This window comes from Megalops cyprinoides, chromosome 13 (genome assembly GCF_013368585.1).
Source record: "Megalops cyprinoides isolate fMegCyp1 chromosome 13, fMegCyp1.pri, whole genome shotgun sequence".
Classification (NCBI taxonomy): Eukaryota; Metazoa; Chordata; class Actinopteri; order Elopiformes; family Megalopidae; genus Megalops; species Megalops cyprinoides.
This window is the reverse complement of record NC_050595.1, coordinates 29,270,753-29,286,010: the sequence shown is the minus strand read 5'-3', so window position 1 is coordinate 29,286,010 and position 15,258 is coordinate 29,270,753.

Here is a 15,258-nt window from a genome sequence, read left to right as displayed (position 1 = left end):
AATCAATCAATCAAAAAAGTATTTGTTATAGACATTATACAATCGTTGCAGTTACATCATGATACGGACTTCCATCCGTTGCGGTCAAGTATAGCACCGCGTGGTACAGATGGGCTAGAGAAAGAGGAAGGTGTTCTTTTATTGACTTCTTGTCTGTTAGTGATCCAATGAAATGTTCCACATTCTCAAAGCAATAAAGCAGACACACTTTAAGTGATGTTGTCCAGGTATAGTCAATTCCAATCACTGAGTCTGGGTTCTACAGGTTTATAAGAGATATTAAATCAGCAGTACAATAAGCCATTGATATTTCAATTCGTATATTTCTAATTCTCATTTATATTAAACCATCTAGAAGTGCTCATGCACCTGATCTGTGTTGTAGGTGTAGATGCAAACACAAGTTTAATGCATATAATAACGCATACCTGATATGTTTTTGTGAGTGAGTGTGAGGATTGCACTGAGAAACAGCATGTTCATTGTAACATACTGTCTGTTCTATGTCTTTCAATCACTGTATGACATTTCATCTGCAGCCCAAAGATATTATATTAATATAGAGCTGTGGTGAGTCAGCCAGCTACACCCAGCATGCCTAATTAGGACTCATCACTCTACCTCTGAATAGAGTTCAGCTGCATACACAGACTGTGAGGATACTGAATTGTTTTCTGTTGTACAGTAAAATGTATTACGTGTTGATGTACTTCGTGCTAAATTAAGGAAAAACATGGAAATGTTGGGGTTAAAGCATGACATTCCAACCCTGCAGCCAAGTCCTAGCACACATCCTTGTGGCCTTGGAAGCATCTAGACTGTATTTTTATTTTAAGAAGATAAAGAGGAGTACCTGAAATGTTCCTTTGAAAAAAAAACATGAATAACAATGAATTAATCAGCTTACTTGTATGTAGGGATGACACATACAGGAAAAATGTGCAAAGCAAACTATTTGGCCTGTACACACAGCATGTAAAATTACATTCTTCAACACAGAAGACATTCTTCAACACAACCTGGGAAAGGCTAAGTTGAGGAGCCTGCCACATACGCTTTAACAATTAACACTTATTAACAATTATTTCCTAACTTCTTAAAACCCACATTATACTCCTTTGCAGAGAAAATGTTCCATGTCACTTCTCATGGGTGCTTGTTTGTATTTAGTTGTTTACTAATTTATGTTTTGATCATCTGTTTACATTGCACATCACTGTGGCCACACACTGACTTCTATGCAGGCCTAAGGTTGGTCTAAGGTGAAAAGGAAATACTCAAAAATGTCCTAAGTGTCAAAAAAAGAATTGCAATTCAAACTGAAGACATTAACATCACGGCCGTCGCCCTCCTCCTAATGGTTGACTGACTCCCTCCACTCCGATAGAGCTGCGCTGCGGGCCACTGAGAGAAAGTGGAGGAAATCCAGATCCTCTGATGAGCTAGCATCCTACCACTCCCTGCTGACAGCATTTACGACTACTACAACAACAGCTAAGTCCTTATTTTTCCAAAACAAAATCAACGCTAACATCACTAACCCCCGCAATCTCTTCTCTACCTTTTCCACTCTCCTCTCCCCTCCTCCTCCCCCCTCCCCTTCTCTTCGTTCTGCAGAAGACTTTAAGGTTCACTTTGAGAAGAAGGTGTCCAGCATCCGGGACTCCTTCACTCCTCCAGCTCCAACCTCATCCACCGGAAAGGCATCCAGTCACCGCCTGTCCTCCTTCTCTACACTCAGCAACGCAGAAGTTCTTCAAGTCATCACAGCTCACCATGCTACAACCTGCCCTCTGGACCCCATTCCTTCCACCCTTCTCCAGTCTGTGTCTGGTGAGATCGCCCCATATCTCTCCTCCATCATCAACTCATCTCTAACTACTGGTCTTGTTCCCACAGATCTTAAAAATGCTCTGGTTACCCCCCTACTAAAAAAACCTACCACTGACCCATCTGACATGAACAATTACCGTCCAATATCCCTCCTGCCATTTGTATCCAAATCCCTGGAACGTGCTGTTCTTAACCAACTGTCTCCCTTTCTCCACAAGCACAACCTCCTGGATCCCCACCAGTCCAGGTTCAGACCCGGGCACTCAACTGAAACGGCACTCCTGGCGGTGACAGAGGCCCAGTTGAGTGTCATCAGCATAGCAGTGATAGGAGAAACCATGGTACTTTATTGTCCCAGTGATTGTATTTGATATATGCACCCTTAGATCAGATTAGTTCTGTCTCGCTACACTGACCTTGTGCTCAGCTTCAGTGCTATCTGCTTTGTTTGACCTGTACACATCTTGCCCTTGTGCCTGTGCCTGTTTGCCCACTATATGCACTTTTGTACGTCGCTTTGGATGAAAGCGTCTGCTAAATGAATAAATGGAAATGTAATTCCTTCAGAACACTTATTTTTAAACAGTAACCTTCTTTTCCCACCTGATCACTTGCTTTTTAGAGTGCTCAGCTTACCATACTCCTTCCACTACTACTTCTAGCTTTTTCTTTTTTTGTGAGTTCTCTCTCTCCTGTAGCAATTAGCTGGCTTAAACACTTGCAGGTGTGCTCCTCCCAGTTGTCATTGGGATCTGGAGTCCTCTCCCCTGTGGCCATTTTATGCTGTAGTACCTCACGGACAGCCTTTTATGACCGCTTTCATTGTGCTGTTGCTATAGACATGTATGCATTAATATAATTTATGAAGTATTAAGCTATTATATTGTGTGCTTTTCTCATTCATACTTTGGTTTTATACTGTATTGCAGTTGAAGTGGAAGTTGAATTCTGCACAAGTATGCTGAAATTTCACTATTGAAAGGAATGGTTATACTTGTACAGTTAAAGGCTAACACTACAGATTCATCAGCTACCTTGCAACCATTTTGTGTCTGTTTGCAGACACTGGCAAGGCAACTGATTTACTACTCAGCAGAGGACCTCAGGCAATTCCTTTGGGCTGATTGTTCAGAGTTGTCTTTTTTGGTTTTCTTCACAAAGGGTTGCTGAAGGCAACCAACATCTCACACACACACAAAAACTGAGGTTTGTTTCTGCACAGAGAAGGATACCTGCCTCTAAAAATCTGCCATCAGAATGGTAGTATTTATAACCTGGAAGCTGACATTAAAACAGTTTTACTTAATGATGGAGGTGATCCAGGGCACATGCCTGACAGGGCTGATCTTGTCGGTGTGTGTGTCCCCCAGGGTTGTGGGTGTTCTGCCCTGTTATAAACTCATTATCCTTCTCTCGTGATCTGCAATATGCATTACCAATTAGACACTTCATCTTAATTCCTTCAAAGACACATAGGCCCTCAGCAGCTAGTGAGGACCATAAGACCCTTAAAATTAAGCCAATAAAAAATGTATGCAGCTCAAATGGCGCAGGTATATAGTAGGTATTAGGCCTATAGCTAGCTATTTGCGATATGAACAGCATAAGTCGTTCACACCCTGAGCATCTTGCCCTTTTAAAAGAATCCTGCTCAACATCCCAGCTGTCTTGCTCTTTGCCCTAAATTATAGGCTGCGGAGAGAATGGGCTGTCATTATACACTATAAACAAACATAACTCTCTACAGTATTAAACTAGTTAGATACACATTAAATTCAGTGGCACTCCCCTCACCAAAATCTGCCTTTTCAGATCCAACCAGACCAGATGGGCATGGGTTAAATTTCAGACTGGCACTACCTCATTTTCTCTTTTAATGTAGCTATTTCAGGGCAGTTGGGGATTCAAAATTACAACCATACAATGTCAGATCCCAGGCTGCTGAACTTGAGTTAAACAAAAAATACCAAACTGATGCAGTGTTATATGCGTTATGTAAAGGAATTCAAACAGACTACAACAGAAAATCTAGATCTGTTTAGATGCATGGTACTATAGCACTCTCACAATAGTTCTTCCTCACTATGGCACCACAACTGTTCTCGAGGAGGCGAATTATGTCCACTGCAGCAGCAGGTATCGAAGGTGTTATTCTCTCACATTTGTTTCATGTCTTGATTTTTTCTTGTGTCTGTGCTGTGAACAGCATTTTCATGTCTAAAGGAAGTGCAATCAAAACTCTCTTTTCAGGTAAATTTGAACAACAAAATGCCGCTCCCCATTTTCTACCTCAGTAGTGGGTTATACTAGAGAGAGGACAGAGTGCTAATGATACCAAGCCTTTCTTATCATTGCACTGTATCTACAGTGGGCAAGGCAGATAAACTTTCTGTCAACAGAGCTGAATAATACTCCCACAGAGAGACAAACACACTGGGCTCTATAAACACACCAAAATTAACCTTAATAACCCAAAGGGAATTTGCACAATTTCAACCTATGTCCATCTTAAAGTTTATACAAAACCACCTCTCATTCTCAAGGAAAAATGACAGGTGGCTATTCTAATGTACAGTAATACAATACAAATGTCCTTTTGTTTGAAATGGTACTTGTTTTGATGGGAAAAGATGCATACCTTTATACATTATCATGGTGATTTTACATTTTACTTGGTCCGACTAAAACACCCTATGTGTCTCCACTGAATATGAAAAATCACAAAAGCTGTGTATGGACTAAGGTAGGCGGTGATAGCTATCATGAAGCTACTCTGATGCACAGGTGCAACAACATGATACAGGCAGGTGGAAAGAAGCAGGTAGATTTACAAAAGACAGCTATGTTAAAGGTAACAATAACCCTGTGCTACCGGGCACTGTGGGGACTATCACACAAAGCGTAGTTTTGTAACGATGCTCGGGTGTCCGTAATTCAGGCGTCTCGATACCAATCATTGTAGTTCAATATTTCAATGGGCTGGTTTGTGCAGCTTTACCACGTGCCTCTGAGGTGTGTCAGGAACCTGTCATTCACACTCAGCCTCCAATCTTTATCAAGACAAAGAAGGTCACCGATGTGAAGCAGTGTGCCTCTTCTCTGAGATTAAGGCCTTCTCAAATATGCCCTCTAACTCTAAAGGCATGACATTGGTTACTGAATGTACCATTGCTCCATTACTGTCCAAACACATCCTGCAATTGTCAAAATGATCACTGTCTAGTAACAAGTCAAGTTGCTGAAAATACCTACTGTTCATACATGTGAATATATATATGTATGTAACATATATATATATATATATATATATATATATATATATATATATATATATATGTGTGTGTGTGTGTGTGTGTGTGTGTGTGTGTGTTTGTGTGTGTGTGTTAAACCATGGCTGAGTACAGTACCTTATTACAATGACATTTGTTTTTAGTGTGACGTACAGTGCCTTAACATCTTGTAAACCATGTACACAACTGAATTTTACAGGAGCAGGTATCTGGCCCAGCACTGGAGCCCAAAATGCTAAATTCAGACTATAAATCAATCATTTTATAGCCATTTTTCTGTCTGCTTGCTATTCTAAGATGCAGTCAATACATGACTCTCATGAGGAAAGACATTACTTGAACATTGTACATTAGTACAAATTTAGTACATTATTTAGCGCATTATTAACACATATGCAAAGGCACAAAGAGTTAATATTCTGGTTGACTGGAAAAGATTCGATTAATCCTAATTTTAACAAGGTTACTCCACTTTATATAGTGGGTTTATCCTAATTTACTTTTCAGAGAAGCTGGATATGTGCAACTAACATTTATGACGTCAAAGAGCACAATAAAACTTCCTCTCCCTGACTCATCGCTCTCTCCAGAAGTAGAGAAGGGAAAGGCTCATCAGCGTCTCTCTCTCCCCTATCATAGCAGAAACGCGTCACTCCCCGATACCAGACCGCACAACACCATGGCAACAGCTTTACGTTTGATTAGTGAACACCAAACCAGGGAGGAACGAGTGTGAAAATGTGAAATAGAAAATATAGACCATACTTGCCTGTATGCTGTGAAATTCTAAAATTGAGAGCTGAATTGTCATCTCAGGCTACTGAGAATGCTGCCCAAACTGTACTCAGTCACGCTTAATCAGGTAACTCTAATAGCCTCAGATAAACTAATATATGGCATTTTCATTTTGGTTAAAAAATTCTATTCATGGTAATATCTGTTGTCAGGAGATCAGATTTTGATTTATTTATGCTTATTTTTGAGAACGTTCAGTAAGTCAATGTTTTCTGCAAGACAACCTTTTCTCCTGCCTGAGCAGTAATATATGTATAATATACAGTAATTCATCCAAAATGTTTTTGGGCCAAAAAATATCTACACTAATTAAATTGCTTTTTATATTAACTTGCAACATGCCCTTCAATAGTTTAAATACATTTCCAATTTTATATCCATTTCACATTACACTGCCATCAAAAATGATCATATATATATAAAATATCAGCACAAACTTTGCACAGGTGTGTAGAAAACCTTTTGGTCAATTTAATCCATGTATAAGAATGGTTGATACTCTGAGAAAGTCTGATACTAGCATGCATTTTCATATGAGCATCAATCACTAGACCTTTATCGGAACATCAAGCATGCATGATGCTGTGAAGAAGGACTAGTGGCCTGAAAACTAATTGGCTAATTAGGTAAGTTTTATAAACACCATGACGCATGGCAGTTTCATTAACTTCTTTTTGCATGTATTTTCTGCTGTGTCATAATTTTATAATATATGCCTGGATGAGCAGCACTATTTCACAAGGGAAATGACATACCCAGTGACATTTCAGAAATGACAAGACCTGAAACTGACAGAGCGCTCCCTAAACTAAATATGGTTCCCAGTCTTTTTGCTGTCAGTGGGGATGATGACATCCAAACAGTGTAGTGATGTCCATTCATGCTTTGGCTTGATTTCCAAAAGGGGCAGAGGGGTTGTGCTACAGTGTGCCCATCCAAAGCCATCACTGTCATTTCACTCAGCTGACCTGTTTGAAAAGGACAAGAACTGAAGCAATGAAGAAATGAAGCAATCCATGTATAAGAATAAATTAAGGCTCATTTGCAACATGTAATATGGTATTCAAACGAGTGCGAAGGTGCATAATTAATGACAAAAGTCATTCATATTTGGATACAGCATATTTTATTCCGTTTATGAAAGCACCTGGCAAGTAAAATATTTTGAGAAAGAAGTTTTGTAGGTCGACTAAGTGTCTGGATGCAAGTCAACAAGGCAGGAATGAGAACGACACTGTCTACAGATGGAAAAACACTGATTTCTTGAGTGCTGTGATAGTCTTAATACCAGGGAAAGAAATACAGCTGAAGTATTGGGCATTCAAACACCTACACTATATAGCCTATCAAGAACAAAGGAAGCCTCACATCGTGAAAACAAATGCAGACTTGCAAGGCACCATAGCACCAATTATAAGGAAGACACTCAAAAATGATTACTATGAAATTATTATTTTATTTCAATTTAGTGAATTGACTGTTATGGAACTGTATCTAACAAAGTGCCAGCTGGGTGGCATTCAAATAACTGAGGTGCTAAGTATTTTACAAAGTACTTTACTACCTTTACTAAATACAATTAAAAATAACATGACAATCTTGAATTATTTAAATATAACCCTGCAAACTGTGGAGCAAAATGTGTGCAAATTGGTACTGTGGAGATCCAAATTTCAATTTTACTCCTTAATTTGGAGCCGCACTTTCAAGAATGAGTCATTTATAAGAATCAGATTGTCCTGGGCAGATATTTTTTCTGGACTGATTCTTTTAACGGGAGTGTACTCAACAGACAGAAATCTGCATGCATGTTCCAAACGAAAGTCCCCCAGGAGGAGGCCTGAGGAACTGCAAGATAGCTGATTTATGTGTTCAGTATCCTGTGGCTAAAAACCTCATGCTCTTTCATTAAGTTGCAACATTACTTTTAACCAAAATGATGTGCTACTTCCTCCATATAAAAGTTGTCATGTTGAAGAGGCTATGTGGATAGCACTGGGAGAAGAGTGTAACACAATCAATGCTAAACACTACACTACATACATACAAAGCAGAGTCAACTCTTTGAGAGGAACTTTAAGCCAGACTATTACTGGTTGTTGGGGAGGAGCGATGCTTGAATAAATTGTGGTATGATCTCTAGAGTAATCAAAGCCTGTATTTTACAAGTTCACTGTCCAGATGGAATTGGCCTCTAGAGTAGTACTTTGAACCCATATCCAAAAAGATGTCAGCACCCTCATGTTGTTATGTGACTGCAGGATGGAATGAACCACTCCATGTGCTGTGTTACTGAAGGCACAATGGAGTGGCATTTGCCTGAGCCAGGATGAGCAACAGGGTCAGCAGCACTTGGACAGCACCCTTCCAATGAGGCCATGCAGGGTGAACCCTGACTCCATTGATCACCATCTTCTCCTGCTGTGACTGCACAGGCTATCTTGCATTGCTTCATCTGAAAATCATCCTGCTCCTTTCACTGTGTATATCTCCACAGAGCTATTGTTAGAGTTAAAAATTATTCCAGAATTTGCTTCTTATTCTTCTTCCTTTAGGAGCTTTGCCGTGATTGTACAAAGGATCAAACATCCATAGCAAAGTAAAGTGGTGACAAAGGTACCAGAATTAATGCTACCGTAATCTTTACAGGAAATTTTGGTTAATACTTGGTTGCTTTGGGCAAAACAACACAAATTAGCGCCAGAGGAAATTACAGTGGAACCAAGCCACTTTGTTTTTCATGATTTATCTTACTGTCCTTTGAGTTGCCTTTATCGAAGCTTTCTTGAAATTGTTATCATTTCAAATGTAGCAAATGGAGCCAATAAGGTCCACTCTGAAGAGCGAGGCAGCATCCTAGCAAGATATTGATTACATATCAAGGAAATGTCACAATTATGGCTTGGACATTACAGGTGATTGCTGATTCCGTTTAGGAAGACAATGTATTTCCCTTCCTGTTTCTGCATTACTCTGACATGTCAGTGACATGCTTTCACTGCATACTGTGATGCTAACTAAATCTACTTTCTGATCTGAACTTTTCATAAGTCACTCTCTGTGGTTTCAGAGACTGTGGATGTGTCTGTCTCCACAAACGCCCCGAACAGGATCAAACAGGACTGAACAGGACCAAACTGTTGGTTTGGTTTATAGCAAGCCCTGCTCATACCCTTACAATTCAATACAATTGGAAATAGGGCCTGGCTTTACCAATACCATTAAAATCTTGATTCCTATAGGAGGAAATGCTTAGATTGCGAATATAGTTTATTGATAACCTATACTGTTTAAGACTTGTAGATCAGGAGCATGAGAGGAGTATTCAGGGATGTTTGTCAAGCTATTCTCTGTTTTAGAATGTTCAGTATCGATTTATCACTTAAATATGAAATACAGTGCAGACAGAAGCCAGCATGGACATGGACAGGCCTTGGTATCGAGTTACAGTGACCTGCATGGACACAGACAGACTTTGGTATAGAATTACAGTGACCTGCATGGACATGGTAAGGCTGTGGTGTCAAGTTACAGTGAGCTGCATGAACATGAACAGGCCTTGATATTGAGTTATAATGACCTGTATGAACATCATCAGGCCTTGGTATTGAGTTACAATAACCTGCATGGACATGGACAGGCCTTGGTATCAAGTTACAGCAACTTGTATGGACATGGACTGGCTTTGGTATCACGTTACAGACCTCAACAGGGCTGTTTGGCCATGGCCTCTCCTCTCAGGCAAGTTCAGACCCAATTAAAATGCCTTACATCACCAATGACTTTCATATGCAGCGTAGTTATGATAGGGCTTGTTGTAGGGCGTCAGCTGAATCTGATCAGACTAAAAATATCCTGACTTGTGAAAGCATGACTCAGTGAGGCTGCAGCAGTGTGTGAGAAGTCCAGCAAGTATAGCTGCTCATTTGGACCCTGTTTCAATTTGTAACCCCTTTGAAGTGCTTGATTTAGAAATCTTTCAGACTTTTATATCACACAGGTCAAAGGCCAGAAAAGTCAGACAAGATTCAAATGTAAAGTGTATTTGATACTCCAGCATACATTACATACATTGCTGCTGTGCCTCAGGATTACAGGAGTGCTGCTAAAAACTCTTTCAGGAGTAGAAAAATCCAACCTCTAAGTAGGCAGTGGAAAGCTATTCAAGAAGCTTCTTACGCCTGCTCTATTGTGCTGCTGTACTACACTACATTCAGTAGAAGTCCGTTTCCTACAGGTAGATCTCACCTCATTTTTACAACATGTGAAATGTCGCAAATGAGCGGATGTAACGCTTCTCAGTTTGTCCCAAATGTTGAGAAATTCGCCAACAATTGCAGCCAAGGAAAAAGTAATATGACGACAAGCAACAAAAACACGATTAAACATTTCATAAATGTCAATAAATAGCAATAAACCAATTCTCACAGATGGTTACCTCTTTCGGTCCACTTGAAAGCAACAAAAAAAATCTTTTAAATTGTTTTTGTTAATAATCATAATAATAAAATGTTTGACTAGACTTTGTTTTGTAACTTGATTACAGTTAATATGGTTGCCTTAATTTGTCATTTCCCCCAACCCAGGACAATAGGATAGGAAATCCTGTATATGCCAATGTGAGTGTGCAGCTTGAAGATATTGTTCAGAATTGTGCAAGCTGTTAGTATGCAGAGGGTCCAGGTGAAATCTTTCCCATTGTCTTGGTCACTGTGATTTGGTTCACCATATGCTTCACCAGTGCTATTTATTGCAAAGATTCTGAGGTTGTCTCAGCAATTCCAAAAGCCTTTTTATTTTTACCCTGGAAAGCCAAAATGAGGGCCCTCGATCTACATCCGAATGACCAACCAGTTCTAAAGCTGGTGTTTAAATCCTGGCTCAGCATCGGTTGTCTCCCTATCTGGGGAAACTAAGGGCAGGGCGTGGCTGCAACTTAATTTTGAGTTGAGCTTTCACCCACCCCTGGGATATCAGTAATTACATCAATTACGCCATGTGAATTATACGGGTAGTGACAGCAGGGCGTGGTGCCGTGGTTTGTCGCTGTCTTACGTCTGAAGAGCTGTGGGTTGAAATTACATTTTGGTGGATTTATACAAAACGAGTTATACCAAACCATGGCTTGAGAAGAAAGACTTGGAGTTGGAGTTGAAAGACTTGCAGAGTACTAACGCTTCCCCGCAGGAAGAAGCCTTGACTCCTCCACCGGTAATAAAATCTCTGTCTCTACTTGCTGAACCCTTTCCATATTGGATTGTATTCTCAAACCTGCGTGAATTAACAGACAGCAAAGAACATTTTATTATTTTCTGGCTCCTACTCATATGTTACATTTATGACTTGCAACCCAATTACTTTTACCTTCATGCATGAGAAGGATGTGAGTATTAAGGGGCCAATTGTCAAGATTAGCCTTTTAGTGTAAATCCAGGTTTGAAAACAAAGACTTTTTACATTTCTTGTATTTCAGCTCTTGAAGTTGCTAAAAGTGAGACACAACATTGATGTCTTTCATTATACCCTTATAATAGTTGGAGCTCAGGAGTCAGCGCTACAATGTCTGGTCACATGCTGATTGTGAAAAGGCCTGCCCCTAACTGCAAAAATCTAAGTGGAAACTCCAGCTTCTCTCCCTGTAGTAAATGCTCACCCTACCACTGGGTCATTTCTGGCAGCTACTCCAGGATATGAAAGCTGCCAGTCCACCAAATGACAGAAGTGATCCCTTCATTGAAGTATGTGGAAAACTATCTTAAAAATTTTAATGCACATGACTCCAGCTACATATTTGATTAGCATTTTGTAAATATCTTTCAGGTTTGACAAGAGCAGGCAGAAGCATTAATATTTTGAATTTTATTTACACTTGCTCTCTTTCTCCAAATTAAAAAATCCCCATAACAAACCAACGTGCTATTTTCTCAGGGGCTCCTAATAGTAAGTAATATAGCAAGCACTCAGTGAGTTAGTCAGCCCAGTCACTCCCTCTTGTCTTTCATTACCACTGGGCTCTATTTGGAAAAAAAAAGAAAGAAAAAACAAAGGGAAAGCATGGACATGCCTTACTGTAAAATGTTAAATTAAGAACATCTGCTCTCCTGCAAGATCATCTTAACTGATGTGACATACTTCTTGTAAATCTATTTTATGTGCTCTGAAACATAGCAAACTATGAATTAGGTGGTCAGTAAATGATGGTTTTGCAATTAACATATGTGTCATGCATGCGTTTAAGGTGAGGATCATGATCCCAGATCATCTAGTGTATAATGAACCAGAGGGGAAGCCATTTTGATTTTAACAGCTTCGTAACAATACAATGGATCCTATGTCTTTCTCAGGGATTAGATCACTCTGATCAGCTTTGTAATGTTAAATTCACTGTGGAGGTCCAGTGCTGTACCCTGAAGTGTCTTTCTGACTTTGACTCTAGTATGTATCCAAAATCTACAGACCTCCTCAATGTGTCTGTTCCATACAATGGCATTTTCAGATATTAATGCAGAACATGCTGTGGCAATGTGATTTGTACACTTTACATGAAGACTGAGGTGTCTAAAGTCCAACATCAACAGCACCCATTAAGTAGTCAACAACAATTTACCCAACATTAATTCCCAGATTAGTCAGTCCTCCCTCAGGAGCGGCCTCTAGTCCCTAGTGTACCATACCATCTAGAGGTTATAACAGCAGTTATGGGACAAATCAAACAGAATGATCAGTCAGTGTCAGAGGTCCACTTCTGTCACTGTTCACCTTGTGTCTAGAATGGAGCTGTTAATGATATCCACGCAAGGGTTAACAGCAATGACTCAGAGAGTCTTTCCAAAGCACACAGAATAACCCTATGTTTAGCCACTCCTGGCAAGCTGATGAGGGCAGAAGGAACATCTGATTCACACATTATGATGATGAGGAGCAAATCATACTGGCCATTACTCTGGGGGGCTGGGGAACGTTAGTGTAGCTGTGTGGCAGAGCAGCCTGGCTCACCACAGTGAAAACACACAGAGAGCAGTCCATGCCCCCTGCGGTTTTCAAATGAGACAGCACATTGGCAGAAAATGCCTTTCTGTCTGGTAACTTCAGTGAATCCCTGTCTGTGGATCTAGACTGAGCACGATGGCAATGGGTTTACCAACCAAGTCCTAGCCACCTCCGTTCTTGCAGCAGCAGTAGAACCAAAGGTTTTATGTTGCTTGAAATATGGAATTCAATTACATGTAATTGAATTACTCTTCATCTGAGTTTCTTTCCAGTTCTTTCCAGTATGTGAAATGTGAAGCACAAAATGCAAAATGGATATGTAAATGAAAATAGACCCCAAAGATCTGTGACGCATTAAATTGCGAACATGTTCCACAGTTATTGACGCAGAGGACCACATGCCTTCCTTCCCCCTGCATCAAGCCCAGTGGATGAGTTCCAGGCCCTCTGTGAACTCTGATATCTGACACAATCCATCCCAGGACACATCTGGAGACGCAGCTCTACAGCATCAGGGAGAGAGAGAGATATTGGCAGGCCAGACCCAGAGAAATATTTAAAGACTATTGCATCAGACTGAGAGATAAGATTGAACAGGAAAAATGAGAGAAATGTGCCCCCAAAAGACGCTTTTCAACATGAGGCTCCTTTTATGGTTTTCACTGGGCAACAGTCACAAATTAGTTACTGAGGGCTTTCCACAAACCCCCATCACACCAGGGCCTCTCCTCTGAAGTTTAAAAAGAAAGCTTGTTAAACTGTATTTCTATTAAGGATTTATAACAAGCCTGTTTTAACATAAAGGATAAAACGTAATCCTTTAATTAAATGCTGAAATTGCATCATTGCTTATTAGAACTTTTAGACCCAAGTATTGTAATTCAGATTTTATGAGTGTGACCAGCACAGCAGAGAAATGCTGTTTTCCATACATATGTAAATGTTAAATGGAAAAACAAGTGGACAATGCAACAATAATTAGAATTGCAAACAAAATACAAATTATGAAGTTTTATTCATCAGTTGAGATTTTATTAAAGAGGGTTTTTAGAAAACAATAATAAAAAAACACTAGAATCAGTATCTGAACATCAATACATGCAAACTGATGAAGAAAGAAAAATATGTCTTCTCTTCCTATACCATACTGCCTGCAGTAGCTCTGTCCCTCTCCTTTCACCCAACTCAGTTCTTCCTTCTCAGTCATTACACACCATTTGTGTAATGTTTTTTTTGCATATTAAAAACTCACCTTAAAATCCAAATGAAAAGCACAGCTCCTTTAAATTTTCAAAGTCAGCACAAAAGACTGATTGGAGAAGGCGGCAGAAGAGCAGCTTTGAATTGCTTTGTATGAATTGCTTGTAGGAGGAGTTCTTCTTGCTCATGAGTAAAGAGCTGAAACTGGTACTTACGCGTTCACCCCCTCTCCCAGTGAGTGAATCATGTCGAGTAGTAGAACATGCAGGGCCTTGGACACAGGCAGCTCAGAGCATGAGTGTTCAGCTGCAAATGGTTACAGCAGGCTGGCCCCCTAGCACCGAATGTCCCACACTATGGTAAAAGCACCATTTCAATTCTTCTTAAGAGCCAGAGTCTTTCTAATTGAGTATTACTGACTGAATATGATGAATATGATGGATTGTTCCTAAGTCATTATTAATAGCTACGACAATTATAAAGATTAGTCTCACAAAACTGCAACGGAGCTAACCAAAAGTATAGAATTCCCAGAATAAAATTACAATGCTCAGAGCTGAAACTAAAACTAAAATATAGATTTTTAAATCCTGTAGCTTGTATCCAAGAAACAGATGAAGATTTTGCTTTGAGCGCAGGCTGAGCGCTATGGCCTGGGTTTGCTGGCCATATCATTTGCCAGCAATGACTGGGATCACACAGCGACAGAGCGAAACGGCTTTGTTCCGCCAGGGATAGGGGTGGATTGGTTCAGCCAGGGTTTCCTCGTCTCACCTCTTCCTGGCACCAGCAGGCGCCTGCGAGCTGCTCGGATGACAACAGCAGACTGGTGCCTATCCTCCAATGAAGGCCCATTCCACTGCAGTGCACTGTGTGTCTTGCAGTACAAAGAATAGCCATTGGATGTATGTGAGTGTATCAGAGGATTGCATGCATCTCACTTAAGCACTACTGCACAAGTGCAGAGATTATTGTGATGATAAGAGGCAAATATACAATAAGAAGATAGTAAAACATGGTTGCATGAAGGGGAAAAAGGAAAAAAGTCAAGATGAAAGCCAGGGGTTCTAAACTAATGGAGGCATGGTAACGTCCATGTGGTCATCCTACACTAACATACACTATATGGCCAAAAGTATGTGGACACCCC